This window comes from Coregonus lavaretus, assembly GCF_964263955.1.
Source record: "Coregonus lavaretus genome assembly, chromosome: 17".
NCBI classification, from domain to species: domain Eukaryota; kingdom Metazoa; phylum Chordata; class Actinopteri; order Salmoniformes; family Salmonidae; genus Coregonus; species Coregonus lavaretus.
In genome coordinates this window covers 40362685-40377405 of record NC_140004.1, presented here as the reverse complement: position 1 = coordinate 40377405, position 14721 = coordinate 40362685, and positions in this window count along the sequence as shown.

Sequence of the window (14721 nt, the reverse complement as noted above, 5' to 3'; positions counted from 1 at the left end):
TTCACTAGATCAAACTGATTAATGATGTCCCTTAACACCCCCACTGAGCATGAATGAGGTTCCTCCCCATTTCTGTCTTCCCTCAAATCCATCGTACAGTTCCAGTCCCCGCCGAGCACCAGTGTCTCCTCAGGAGCTACCTGTGAGAGTTCCTGTCTAAGACACCCAAACAGAAGCCCCCTCTCTCAACCTGTGTTAGGCGCATAGACATTCATAAGGACATTATTAATTTCTGCTTTTACTACAAGCAGTCTACCCCTACACACCTCCTTTGAGGAGCACATTTTTACGGCCAGACCCGGTGCAAAAAGGACTGCCACCCCTGCACTAACGTTTGTTCCATGGCTCAGCACACTTGCCCCTTTCCATCAGAGCCCCCATCACTATGCGTCTCCTGCAGAAACAACACCTGTACCTTTTTTTTTATTTACATATTCTCCCAACAGACTCCTCTTTCCCGCATCTCTGGTGTCATTTATATTAAGCGAGCATACCCGAAGAGTCTCCATAAGAAGTGGGAGAAAAGCCAGAAAAGAAAGAGACCAATAGCAAAGCTCAAAAAGCTCCAGTGCCAGAAAGAAACTATGAATCTAAACAGCATCTGAAGGTAGACCCTTGTGCATGGTTGTGACCCACTTCCTTAACCTAAAACATTTCCTGGGTGAGAGGACACCATGCCCCTCATTTTTCATAGCGTGTTGTACTGTCGAGGATCGCAAAAAAAAGCTTCAAGATTAACCTTATTTTTCCCTTTAGTCTCATTCAGGAAACTTGACAGTTCCCTCACTGTGCACTTTGACCCCCCTGACTGACTGGCTGTCAGCACTGGACCCATTGAAGAGGAGTGTGAAAAGAAAGCCTCCTCATCATCATCCTCTTCCTCAGACTCACCTTCCTCCTCCTCATCTCCCATCCTGACCACCTGCCCTTTCTCTCTAGTCGAGGCCTCCCCCTCAGCACCAGGCAAATGTTCCTTGGTGCCTTTGACCACACCAGCCTCTCCCCTCCCACCTCCTTTTTCCTCTTGACACCCTCCTCCACCCCTCCTAGTCGCTTACTCTTCCCCACTATACTCTCCTCATCCACTAGCATAACCTGACTAAGCCCAGCCTCATCTACACCACCATCCATAGCATGACTAGACCCAGTCTCAGCTGCACCACCATTACATTTACCAGACACTCTTATCCAGAGCGACTTACAGTTAGTGCATACATTAATTATTTTTATTTTCATACTGGCCCCCCGTGGGAATCGAACCCACAACCCTGGCGTTGCAAACTGCATGCTCTACCAACTGAGCTACCTCCCTGCCGGCCATTCCCTCCCCTACCCTGGATGACGCTGGGCCAATTGTGCGCCGCCACATTGGTCTCCCGGTTGTGGCCGGCTACAGCAGAGCCTGGATTCGAACAAGGATCTCTAGTGGCACAGCTAGCACTGCGATGCAGTGCGTTAGACCACTGCGCCACCATCCATAACATGACTAGACCCAGCCTCACCTACACCACCATCCATAGCCTGACTAGACCCAGCCTCATCCACACCACCATCTATAGAATGACTACCATCTATTTCCTGACCCCCCCTGTCTCAGCCTCCAGTATTAATGCTGCAATAGTCTATGTGCCGGGGGGCTAGGGTCAGTCTGTTATATCTGATGTTATTCTCCTGTCTCATCTAGTGTCCTGTGTGAATTTAAGTATGCTCCCTCTAATTATCTTTCTCTCCCTCTCTCCCTCCCCTCCCGGAGGACCTGAGCCCTAGGACCATGCCTCAGAACTACCTGGCCTGATGACTCCTTGCTGTCCCCAGTCCACTTGGTCGTGCTGCTGCTCCAGTTTCAACTCTTCTGCCTACGGCTATGGAACCCTGACCTGTTCACCGGACGTGCTACCTTGTCCCAGACCTGCTGTTTTCAAACTCTCTCTTTCTACCGCACCTGCTATTTCAACCTCTAAATGCCCGGCTATGAAAAGCCATGTGACATTTACTCCTGATGTACTGAACTGTTGCAACCTCCAAAACCACTGTGATTATTATTTGACTCTGATGGTCATCTATAAATATTTTAATATCTTGGAGAAAGATCTGGTCTTACTGGCCATGTACTGAAATAATCTCAACCCGGCACAGCCAGAAGGGGACTGGCCACCCCTCTAGGTTTCTTCCTAGGTTTCTGCCTTTCTAGGGAGTTTTTCCTAGCCACTGTGCTTCTACATCTACATTGCTTGCTGTTTGGGAATTAAGCCTACGTTTCTGTATAGCACTTTGTGACATCTGCAGATGTAAAAAGGGCTTTATAAATAAATGTGATTGATTGATTGATTGATTGATTGACTAGGCCCAGCCTCATCTACACCACCATCTATAGCATGACTAGACCCAGCCTCATATACACCACATCTATAGCATGACTAGACCCAGCCTCATCTACACAACCATCTATAGCATGACTAGGCCCAGCCTCTGCTTCCTGCGTCTCATGGCCCCCTGCACGTTGACCTCGATTTCCCCCACTGGTGCTTGTACCCTCACCTTGTCTATGGCCTTTATGTGGGCACGCAAAGCTCTTTTGCCCGAAATCCCCACACTCAAAACACTGCAGAATATCTGTACTGGCAAACCCTGCGTAGAGCCCCTTCCCATGCCTCACTTTAAAATGTGTTGTTGATGCCTCCACAACGAAACAACATGCTTAACGGCATCTGCATGAAAACCTGCAGACAGTACATGAAAACCGCTAGCAAACTAACCAAAACGACTCAGCTCTCTCCGGATTTGATCATCCGAAATAAATGGAGGCAGATTCACAACTACAACCCTTGTCGAAGGAGTCGAAAGAGGAGAAATCGGCACCAACACATCCTTTACAAATATTCTACTAGCAATCAGCCTGCCCACTAAATTGACTATTTTCATGAACACAACCACAGCTTTGTTCCTTCTGAATGTATAAATTCAGCTCCTACCTGTTCGCCGACCGCGAGCAGAACCTCCTCCACCTTAACTCCATTCTCAGGAACACACCTGAATCCATGCCGTAATGACAGCGTCTCCTCCGCGCTAGGCTGCAAAGCCATAGCGCACACCACGCGGTTCAAACCACAGGAAACGAAAACTCTGTCCTCTTCCTCCCCAACATTGAACGAAAACAGTGGGTACCGCTAAACTAACATTGCGTTAACTCTCCACCATAGAAAATAAGTAAGGACAGAGCCCTCCACACGGCCTCTCAACTACAAAACACTCCCAGCATGCACTGAGAGAGAGAGACAAACATATACAGCGAGAGAGAGAGAGAGAAGGAGAGAGAGAAAGACAGTGAAGGAGAGAGAGACAAGCAGATACAGAGAGAGAGAGAGAGAGAGACAGAGAGAGAGAGAGAGAGAGAGAGAGACAGAGAGAGAGAGAGAGAGAGAGAGAGAGAGAGAGACAGAGAGAGAGAGAGAGAGAGAGAGAGAGAGAGAGAGAGAATGCACTAGAATAGTCTGCAACACCCGGCCTCACCCTACTAGAATCAGACGTCAAATGTCTGATGTTTGCTGATGATCTGGTGCTTCTGTCCCCTACCAAGGAGGGCCTACAGCAGCACCTAGATCTTCTGCACAGATTCAGTCAGACCTGAGCCCTGACAGTAAATCTCAGTAAGACACAAATAATGGTGTTCCAGAAAGGTCAAGTTGCCAGGACAACAAATACAAATTCCATCTAGACACCGTTGCGCTAGAGCACACAAAATATATATACATACATCGGCCTGAACATGTAGCTTCCACAAAGCTGTAAACTATCTGCGAGACAAAGCAAGAAGGGCCTTCTACGCCATCAAAAGAAAAATACAATTTCAAATACCAATTAGGATCTGGTTAAAAATACTTGAATCGGTTGTAGAAGCCATTGCCTTTTATGGTTGTGAGGTCTGGGATCCGCTCACCAACCATGAATTCACAAAATGGAACAAAACACCAAATTAAGAATGTATGCAGAATTCTGCAAGAAATATCCTCTGTGTACAACGTAAAACACCAAATAATGCGTGCAGAGCAGAATTAGGCCGATACCCACTAATGATCAAAATCAAGAAAAGAGCCGTTAAATTCTACAACCACCTAAAAGAAAGCGATTCTCAAACCTTCCCTAACAAAGCCATCATCTACAGAGAGATGAACCTGGAGAAGAGTCCCCTAAGCAAGCTGGTCCTGGGACTCTCTTCACAAACACAAACAGACCCCACAGAGCCCCAGGACAGCAACACAATTAGACCAAACCAAATCATGAGAAAATAAAAATATAATTACTTGACACATTGGAAAGAATGAACAAAAAAACTGAGCAAACTAGAATGCTATTTGGCCCTAAACAGAGAGTACACAGTGGCAGAATACCTGACCACTGTGACTGACCCAAAATTAAGGAAAGCTTTGACTATGTACAGACTCAGTGAGCATAGCCTTGCTATTGAGGAAGGCTGCCGTAGGCAGACCTGGCTCTCAAGAGAAGACAGGCTATGTGCACACTGCCCACAAAATGAGGTGGAAACTGAGCTGCACCTCCCAACCTCCTGCCAAATGTGTGACCATATTAGAGACAAAAAATGCCCTCAGATTACACAGACCCACAAAGAATTCGAAAACAAATCCAATTTTAATAAACTCCCATGTCTATTGGGTGAAATACCACAGTGTGCCATCACAGCAGCAAGATTTGTGACCTGTTGCCACAAGAAAAGGGCAACCAGTGAAGAACAAACACCATTGTAAATACAACCCATATTTATGTTTATTTATTTTCCCTTTTGTACTTTAACTATTTGCACATTACAACACTGTATAAAGCCATAATATGACATTTTAAATGTCTTTATCCTATTGGAACTTCTGAGTGTAATGTTTACTGTTCATTTTATATTGTTTATTTCACGTTTGTTTATTATCTATTTCACTTGCTTTGGCAATGTTAACATATGTTTCCAATGCCAATAAAACCCTTTGATTTGATTTGATTTGAGAGAGAGAGAGAGAGAGAGAGAGAGAGAGAGAGAGAGAGAGAGAGAGAGAGAGAGAGAGAGAGAGAGAGAGAGAGAGAGAGAGAAAAGGAGAATTTAATTGAAAAGGAGAGAGAGAGAGAGAGGGATATCCCCAGCCTACCTGTGTAGTTCTCCCTTTTCTCTACAAACAGAGGGGCGAAAAGCTGAGCTGGCCAGATGGGAGTTTCCCACCTGAGTATACAGAGAATGGATACACAGAGATGTTTGTGTGTGTGTGTGCGTATGTGTGTGTGTGTCTTTGTGTTTGTGTGTGTGTGTGTGTTTGTGCGTGGGTCATGTGGGCCTGACTGTTTCAAATACAGACACACACACAAACAGTCTCTTTGAATTGCATGACATTTCGCACCATACGCTCGCACAATACTGAGACATACAGTTGAAGTCGGAAGTTTACACACACATTAGCCAAATACATTTAAATTCAGTTTTTCACAATTTCTGACATTTAATCCTAGCAAAAATTCCCTGTCTTAGGTCAGTTAGGATCACCACTTTATTTTAAGAATGCGAAATGTCAGAATAATAGTAGAAGTCATTGTCCATTTGGAAGACCCATTTGCGACCAAGCTTTAACTTCCTGACTGATGTCTTGAGATGTTGCGTCAATATATCCACATAATTTTCCTTCCTCATGATGCGATCTATTTTGTGAAGTGCACCAGTCCCTTCTGCAGCAAAGCACCCCCACAGCATGATGCTGCCACCCCTGTGCTTCACGGTTGGGAAGGTGTTCTTCGGCTTGCAAGTTCCCCTTTTTCCTCCAAACATAACGATGGTCATTATGGCCAAACAGTTCTATTTTTGTTTCATCAGAACAGAGGACATTTCTCCAAAAAGTACGATCTTAGTCCCTATGTGCAGTTGCACACCGTAGTCTGGCTTTTTTATGGCGGTTTTGGAGCAGTGGCTTCTTCCTTGCTGAGTGTCCTTTCAGGTTATGTCGATATAGGACTCGTTTTCCAAGCTGTTTAAAGACCCAGTCAACTTAGTGTATGTAAACTTCTGACCCACTGGAATTGTGATACAGTGAATTATAAGTGAAATAATCTGTCTGTAAACAATTGTTGGAAAAATTACTTGTGTCATGCACAAAGTAGATGTCCTAACCGACTTGCCAAAACTATATTTTGTTAACAAGAAATTTGTGGAATGGTTGAAAAACGAGTTTTAATGACTCCAACCTAAGTGTATGTAAACTTCCGACTTCAACTGTACCAACATTCGAACACATAAACAATATCCTTTTGCATTGCAGAAAAGAGGACATTTGCAACATGCTTGCCTCTTCAATTTCCTTTAACATTATTTGGCAACGTAACCTGAATGCCAGAGTGTATCCTGTGGACAGGGTGTGGAAAGGATACAGAATAACATTATCTACGGAGAGCTAGCCCACAGGGGCATGGAATGCTGTGTTTTCCACACAATTTACTGGCAAGATGACGGTAAGGCCACAGAACACTTAACTTCTATATTCCAGGCTGCTTTTATGACCCCTGTAATGGAGGCCATTATACACGCATTAGATCAGGGGTTCCTGGATTGGATTTAGCCTTTGAGGGCATTTTACGGTATGGTCGTTCACTGGTGGAAATCCAAAGCAAGTCATGGTTTGTGACTGAGTCTCAATTACCTTATGTTTATGTTAATATAATGTGTACACTTTGTGTGTTTGTGGTTGTGTGTGTGTGTGTGTGTGTGTGTGTGTGTGTGTGTGTGTGTGTGTGTGTCGGCAGAGACCGCTGGCAGGTTAACTCCAGGTAAATCCACCTCCGGTGGACATGCGTTCAAGTGTCTGTGTGTGTGTGTATGTGTGTGTTTGTGAGTGTGTGTGTCTGCACGTATGTGCATGTGTGTGTTTGTGTGAGTGTGAGTGTGAGTGTGAGTGTGTGTGTGTGTGTGTGTGTGTGTGTGTGTGTGTGTGTGTGTGTGTGTGTGTGTGTGTGTGTGTGTGTGTGTGTGTGTGTGTGTGTGTGTGTGTGTGTGTGTGTGTGTGTGTGTGATAGAGATCTCTTGTGTGGTTAGACTAATGAGGCTCTACATAAGGGTTTGGCTGTAGAAAGGGACAGGCCTGATTTACAGCAACAAGTTGGATGGTCAACTGGGAGTCCTCTGCCGCTGTCAGCACCGACACTCATTCCTGACACTGATGTTGGAGGGGACGCTAACGAGAATTTAACAGCAAACATTACTGAAATGCATTACACGTTTTTAAGGTTTGAATAGTAGTACTTTCTTCTGCTTTCAGTTGGGGAATTGTCAGTATTTTAAGGTTGACAGGAGAGAGGAATCATTTTATTATTACCATCACTTTGCATAAGAGGATACATCGCTTTTAAAACGTAAACGTATAAATTAGATGGTTAGGCGTAAATCAATTTCAATATACTTATTTTTAACTGAAGGAACAACAGAACTAGCAAGGCTGTCGGATCCAGAGGATGAGTTGTGTGATGCATTATGCATTTGTGTGAGATGGGCTCGACAGTTCTGGTGCATATTGTTTGTTTGTTTGTTTATGTGGACAATCTCACTGTGAATATATGTTTTGACAATGTTTTGACTGGACCTTTCTTCTCAACTACAATGGGTGGAATTGCAGTGATGTAAAAGTATGTGACAGACAGTAAAACATCTCACACAGTGGTAAACCAACTGTCTCCGCAACACAGCAAATTTGCCTCTTGGATTCAAACCAGCCACCTTTCTGTTACTGGTGACTTTAAAACAGTTACAGAATTTAATGGCTGTGATATGCGAAAACTGAGGATGGATCAACAACATTGTGGTTACTCCACAATACTAACCTAAATGACAGAGTGAAAAGAAGAAAGCCTGTACAGAATAAAAACGTTCCAAAACATGCATCCTGTATAACTGCTAAAAATGTGGCAAAGAAAGTAACTTTAGGTCATGAATTCAAAGCGTTATGTTTGGGGCAAATCCAACACAACACATCACTGAGTACGCCCCCCCTCCCCCTTTTTTTTGGCTCCACTCTATCAAGGACATCATGGAATGTGAATAACGTCTGAGTGTAAATATCTCCTCATGACATGTTGTTTGTATCAGGCCTACCTGTGTGCAATCTGATGCTTTATGCACTGGGAGATATAGGCTGGTCTGGTCTGTGTGTGTGTGCGTGTGTGTGTGTCTGGGTGTGTGTGTGTGTGTGTGTGTGTGTGTGTGTGGGTCTGTGTGTGTGTGTGTGTGTGTGGGTGTGTGTGTGTGGGTGTGTGTGTCTGGGTGTGTGTGTGTGTGTGTGTGTGTGTGTGTGTGTGTGTGTGTGTGTGTGTGTGTGTCTGGGTGTGTGTGTGTGTGTGTGTGTGTGTGTGTGTGTCTGGGTGTGTGTGTGTGTGTGTGCGTGCGTGCGTGTGTGATGCCAGGCAGGCGGGCCTACAGGGAGTTGGGTTGCCCTATCACTGCTACTGAAACCGTGAGAAGAAATGGGTTCTTTTAGTGCCCGGCTAGGGAGGGCCCGGGATAAATGTAATGCTGTGAAAGTGTGTCTGATAACATGGCTCACAGAAGTTAAACATCAGAAGTTATACACCAGAAGTTATACATCAGAAGTTATACGTCAGAAGTTATACATCAGAAGTTATACATCAGAAGTTATACAACCCGGATAGAGGAAGGACTATTGAAGCATGCAGATCAATTGTTGGTTTAAATCTAAACCCTAACTAAAGCTTGAGGGTTTGAATAGAAGTATACCTGCTCAAACTCATCTGGCAGCAGCAATCTTTACACTCATAGTTGGGATAAGTTTCACTTATCAACACATTGACCTTGTAAAACAGTCAAAGTTGTTCAGCAGTATGTTGGGATTATTACAGCACCGTTCCGGCTGTCCTTTTCTCCCAACCCATGTAGTTTAATCTGTTTATCTTTCCACGGAAAGGGAGGGTGGGTGTACATACTTATAATTCTGTTCAGCAGTTCACTGTATTTATTCAACATTAAACCAATCACGAAGAACAGCAGAGGTAATCAACGGTGAAATCACATCGCTCACCTCGCTGGAATATTGATAAGCAGCGGTCCATGAAACTGTTTGCTGAACAGGTTTCTGTAAAGGGCAAGAGAAAGGGTACCGGAGGAGAGGAGCCCAGCACTGTTCTATAAAGAGAGTTTGCTATAAAGATGGAAATGTGGACTAGTTTATAGGAGCTGTGTGGTGTATAGGGATAATCCCAGGCTGTAGGCCCTCTGTCTCCAATTAATGATGCAGGTTAGCGTTTATAGTTGTAAAACTCTGCAGCAGCGTCATGAAATCTGATTTTTAACCTAACCCTAATCTTAACCCGAACCTTAATCACACTTATAACCCTAATCCCTAACCCTAAACTTAAATGAAGACCAAAAAGCACTTAAAAAAAAAAAAAAATCCAATAAAGCTCATTTTGACTTTGCAGCTGACTCATCTAGCAGAAATCGCTCAGTTCTTAGTCATTTAGCAGGCACTCTTATCCAGAGTGACTTACAGTTAGTGAGTGCATACATTTTCATACTGCCCCCCCGTGGGAAACAAACCCACAACCCTGGCGTTGCAAGCGCCATGCTCTACCAACTGAGCTACAGGGGACATTGATGACAGGGTGCTTTTGTGCCTTGGGGTAGCCAGCCGATTCCCTTCCTCTAAGTCTCTTTAAGTTCTTCCCGACTTTCAGTTAGCATAAAACCGGAGCATACTTTAGCATAGACAACCTTATCCTCAATATCTACAGTCCAAAATTATTAACACCCTTGTAGAAAATAAATAATACAAATAATACAAATACTGAGCTATCTTGTAGGCAACAAAAAAAGGAAAAACATCTTATTATATATCTTATTGCTCTGAGAAAGAGATTTTGTTTAATATATTTTTTTTTTACTAAAAAAGATAGGTGTCTAAATTATTGGCACCCCTGTTTTCAATACCCTGGAATCCTCCTCTTGCAAGGATAATGGCACTGAGCCTTTTTCTAAAAGGTTTAATGAGAGTAGAGAACATATTGGGAGGGATTTTAGACCATTCCTCCATACAGAATCTTTCCAGATCCTTGATGTCCTTCGTATGCGCCTATCGACTGCTCTTTTCAATTCAAACCAGAGGTTTTCAATGGGGTTCAAGTCCGGAGACTGAGATTGCCATTGCAAAATGTTCATTTTGTTGTCAATTAACCATTTCTTTGTGGATTTTGATGTGTGCTTGGGGTTATTTTCTTGCTGGAAGAGCCACTTGCGACGAAGTTTCAGCTACCTGGCAGAGGCAACCAGGTTTTCGGCTAAAATGTCCTGGTACTTGGTAGAGTTCATGATGCCGTTGTGACCTTAACAAGGGCCCCAGAACCAGTGGAAGCAAAACAGCCACATAACATCAAAAACCCACCACCATATTTTACAGTAGGTATGAGGTTATGTTCTGCATATGCATCTTTCCTTCCACGCCAAACCCACCACTAATGTGGTTGGGAAAAGAGCTCTATTTTTGTGTTATCTGACCACCCGTTCCAATCCAAGTGCCAATGCCGTTTAGCAAACTCCAGGCGTTTACATTTGTTGGTTTCTCTCAATAAAGGCTTTTTTCTGGTAACTCTTCCAAAGAGCCTATTGGCTTGGAGGTGGCGTCTAATAGTAGATTTGGAGACCTGGTGACCCGAAGATGCGACTAAGTTCTGTTGTTCTCCAGCTTTGCCCCTTGAATGCTTCTTAGCCTCCCGAACCATCTTTCTCACTGTGCATTGGGACAAGATAAACTTCCGTCCAATATCAGGCAAGTTCAGTTTGTTTTGTACCCATTGCCTGATTAGTGAAGGTCAACAACCATTTGTTTTGTTCCCATTGCCTGATTAGTGAAGTTCAACAACCATTTGTTTTGTTCCCATTGCCTGATTAGTGAAGGTCAACAACCATTTGTTTTGTACCCATTGCCTGATTAGTGAAGGTCAACAACCATTTGTCTCATTTCATTTGTGAGCTCTTTGCCTTTTCCCATGGTAATGGATGACAAAGGGATTTTACATGCGTGTTACCTCATTTCTATACCACAGTGAAATAGGATGCCATGGAAGGCCACAATATAGTTCCTTAAACTGAGAATACTCTACATAAAAAAAGTAGAATGTTAATGCAGATTTAGAATCTTTAGGGTTGCCAATAATTTTCACACAAAAAGTATTACTTATTAAACAAAATCTATTTCTCTGAGCAATTAGTATAAAATAATATAATGTTCATGTTTTTTTTAGCATACAATATAACTCAGTTGTTTATTTTTATTTTTTATTTTATACAACATTTTTTGCTCATCTTTATCAAAGGTGCCAATCATTTTGGACCTGACTGGAAATGGAATGCAGGTTTTCCAGCTCCTTTGTTCGGGTCGTTATGGTGCTGAATGCAACGGTGTCTCTGCCATAGAAGTCAGACCGTAACTGAATTGTAACTGTCCATTTTGTCTCTCCATGCCATCATGCCCTCAGCACACCATAGACCTGCTGACTGATTCAGATATTGTCCAACTAACATTTACCAGAGATTTAAGTGATGGGTTAAGTTGTTAATTACATTAACGGCTTCGTCTGACTCAGATCCTCTAACATCTATTATGTAATGTTGATGTCTGCATGATGTATTATTAATGCATTACCTACCCTGCCTTCTGTCATTCAGCCTGATCTTTAAAGGGCATTGTGAAACCCAAATGTCACCCTTTTCCCTATGTAGTGCACTAGTTATGGAATAGGGTGCCATTTGGGACATACACCGGGTCAGCACATTGACCATGAGCATCCATCTCATGGATATTTGAGCAGCGCCGACCGACTGCTCTAACAGAAGCTGACCACATGATCATTCCATTACCACTGCCAGTAGGCTATAGGAATGTGGATGTAACGTAAAAAGCATGGAGATGGTCGACTACAGCTTATGGAAAAAGGCTATAAGAGTGAGTATAGAGACTATGAAATTGTAAACGTCTTATAGATTACAGATGTTATGCATGAGCAGCAAGATTTAGTAGGACTTTCACTCCATTTTCACTGTGCGTCATGATATAATGGCCTTAATAACCATAGAGAACACATTGTAATAGGGCACCTTGTTGATCATTCTCAATAGTCTGCTTTGATCACATTTAGGTGACTTATGTCAATGCAGGAAGAACAACTTGCCCCGACAGGGAAAACAAGTATAAAACATTTCCAGAAGTTATTTTTCTGTCATATTTTGTACTTGTACTACGATATGTATCTACTACAGATGCGAAATAAAATATCCCCATTATCTGTCATGCAACAGACTGTAGATACAGATTATACTGAGTCATGCGGCCTAATTATATTATAAAACGGGATCTTTCTGAAAGAGAGTGTTGGGAGTACATTGGCCCCCATCTTCATTTAAAAAAAATATTCTCAATATTTTATGAGCACCATTCTGCACCATGATTTGATAGATTTCATTCTAAAGCCAGCGTCTGGCTTAGCTTTGGCCAGGTCAGAGGAGGGGACGCAGAAACACGGACGTGTGTCCTTGTATAAGACATTGATTCATTGCATACAAAGTCATTGATTTTACGGTGTATAGTAAAATGCTGAATGTCCGATGTCTGCTCTCTCCAGTCCAAGTTTGAGTCTGTCGGATGTCTGTTCTCTCAGCCCCCTCTTTTTCTCTCTCCGTGCCCTCCTTCCCTCCCTCCATCTCTCCCTCCCTGCCAGGTGCGTGGCTTGGCGGGGCATATGGTACCATGGCCTTGCCATCTGTGTCACCCCGCTGCCCGGCCCTTCCAGACTGATGATGGAGGGCATTGATTCTTGGCAGATCCTCCAAAGGCTCTGAAGAATAAACTCCTTCTCTCCTCTCCCTCTCTCTCACTCTCTCTGCGGTCTGTCCTTTGCAGAGGTGGCACCACAGGTTCAAAAGTGGTGTGGCATAATTTGTAAGTGTCTATAGCTAACAAAACTAGATAGCTAGTCAACATGCCACAATGGCTTCAGCATCTGCCAGAAGCTTATTATTATAGATAGCTTCCTTTTCATCTGTGCTATGACTAAAGGGCTGGGGGTTTTCTTGTCAGGTCATGTGAATTGGAAACACTCCTGGCCTAAGGTGGATCAAAACCTTTCAAACAACCACTCACCTTGTTATTATTCATTCTGAATCTGATATCAAAAGAGCCAGAGACAACAACTTCAATGGACAACATACTGTGTAGTTTAGTGAACTATTATAGCAGGGCTAACACTATACACAGTAGACTTTGCAACAACAATTTGTTATGTGTCATAAAACCTATTATTTCATCATCTGATTAGTGTTCTGTAATTATTAATTATTTTAAGTTCTACTCCAGCCTCCTTTTCACCTCATTTAACACCTGATTTGCTTAACAAAAGGCACATCTCAATAGGTGGTCCAGGTGCACTCACGACACGGCACAAGCGGGGGGGGGCTTTCCTCTTTTGTTCGCTATTGCGCCTCTATTGTTGAATTTGTAGGTTTTTAACACAAATATTTGTGAATAATCACCAGCAGTGGACATAAAATAATTTGCCAACATTACTTGACCAACAAACTGTCTGACTAACCTTTTCAGGAATATCAGTATCCCTTGGGTAGCAGCAGCAGATCGTTTCAGCTTCTTTATCCCGTGCCAAGATTCTCATTGAGTCAAAAGTAAAACTATCTATCTATCTATCTATCTATCTATCTATCTATCTATCTATCTATCTATCTATCTATCTATCTATCTATCTATCTATCTATCTATCTATCTATCTATCTATCTATCTATCTATCTATCTATCTATCTATCTATCTATCTATCTATCTATCTATCTATCTATCTATCTATCTATCTATCTATCTATCTATCTATCTATCTATCTATCTATCTATCTATCTATCTATCTATCTATCTATCTATCTATCTATCTATCTATCTATCTATCTATCTATCTATCTATCTATCTATCTATCTATCTATCTATCTATCTATCTATCTATGGTGACCAATGAGCTAAGATAAGGCGGGGATTTGCCTAGCAGTGATTTATAGATGGCCTGGAGCCAGTGGGTTTGGCGCCGAATATGTAGTGAGGACCAGCCAACAAGAGCGTACAGGTCACAGTGGTGGGTATTATATGGGGCTTTGGAGACAAAACGGATGGCACTGTGATAGACTACATCCAATTTGCTGAGTAGAGTGTTGGAGGCTATTTTGTAAGTGACATCGCCGAAGTCAAGGATCGGTAGGATAGTCAGTTTTACGAGGGCATGTTTGGCAGCATGAGTGAAGGAGGCTTTGTTGCGAAATAGGAAACCGATTCTAGATTTAACTTTGGATTGGAGATTCTTAATGTGAGTCTGGAAGGAGAGTTTACAGTCTAACCAGACACCTAGATATTTGTAGTTGTCCACATACTCTAGGTCAGACCCGTCGAGAGTAGTGATTCTAGTCGGGTGGGCGGGTGCAAGCAGCGTTCGGTTGAAGAGCATGCATTTAGTTTTACTAGTGTTTAAGAGCAGTTGGAGGCTACTGAAGGAGTGTTGTATGGAATTGAAGCTCGTTTGGAGGTTTGTTAACACAGTGTCCAATGAAGGGCCAGATGTATACAAAATGGTGTCGTCTGCGTAGAGGTGGATCTGAGAGTCACCAGCAGCAAGAGCGACGTCATTGA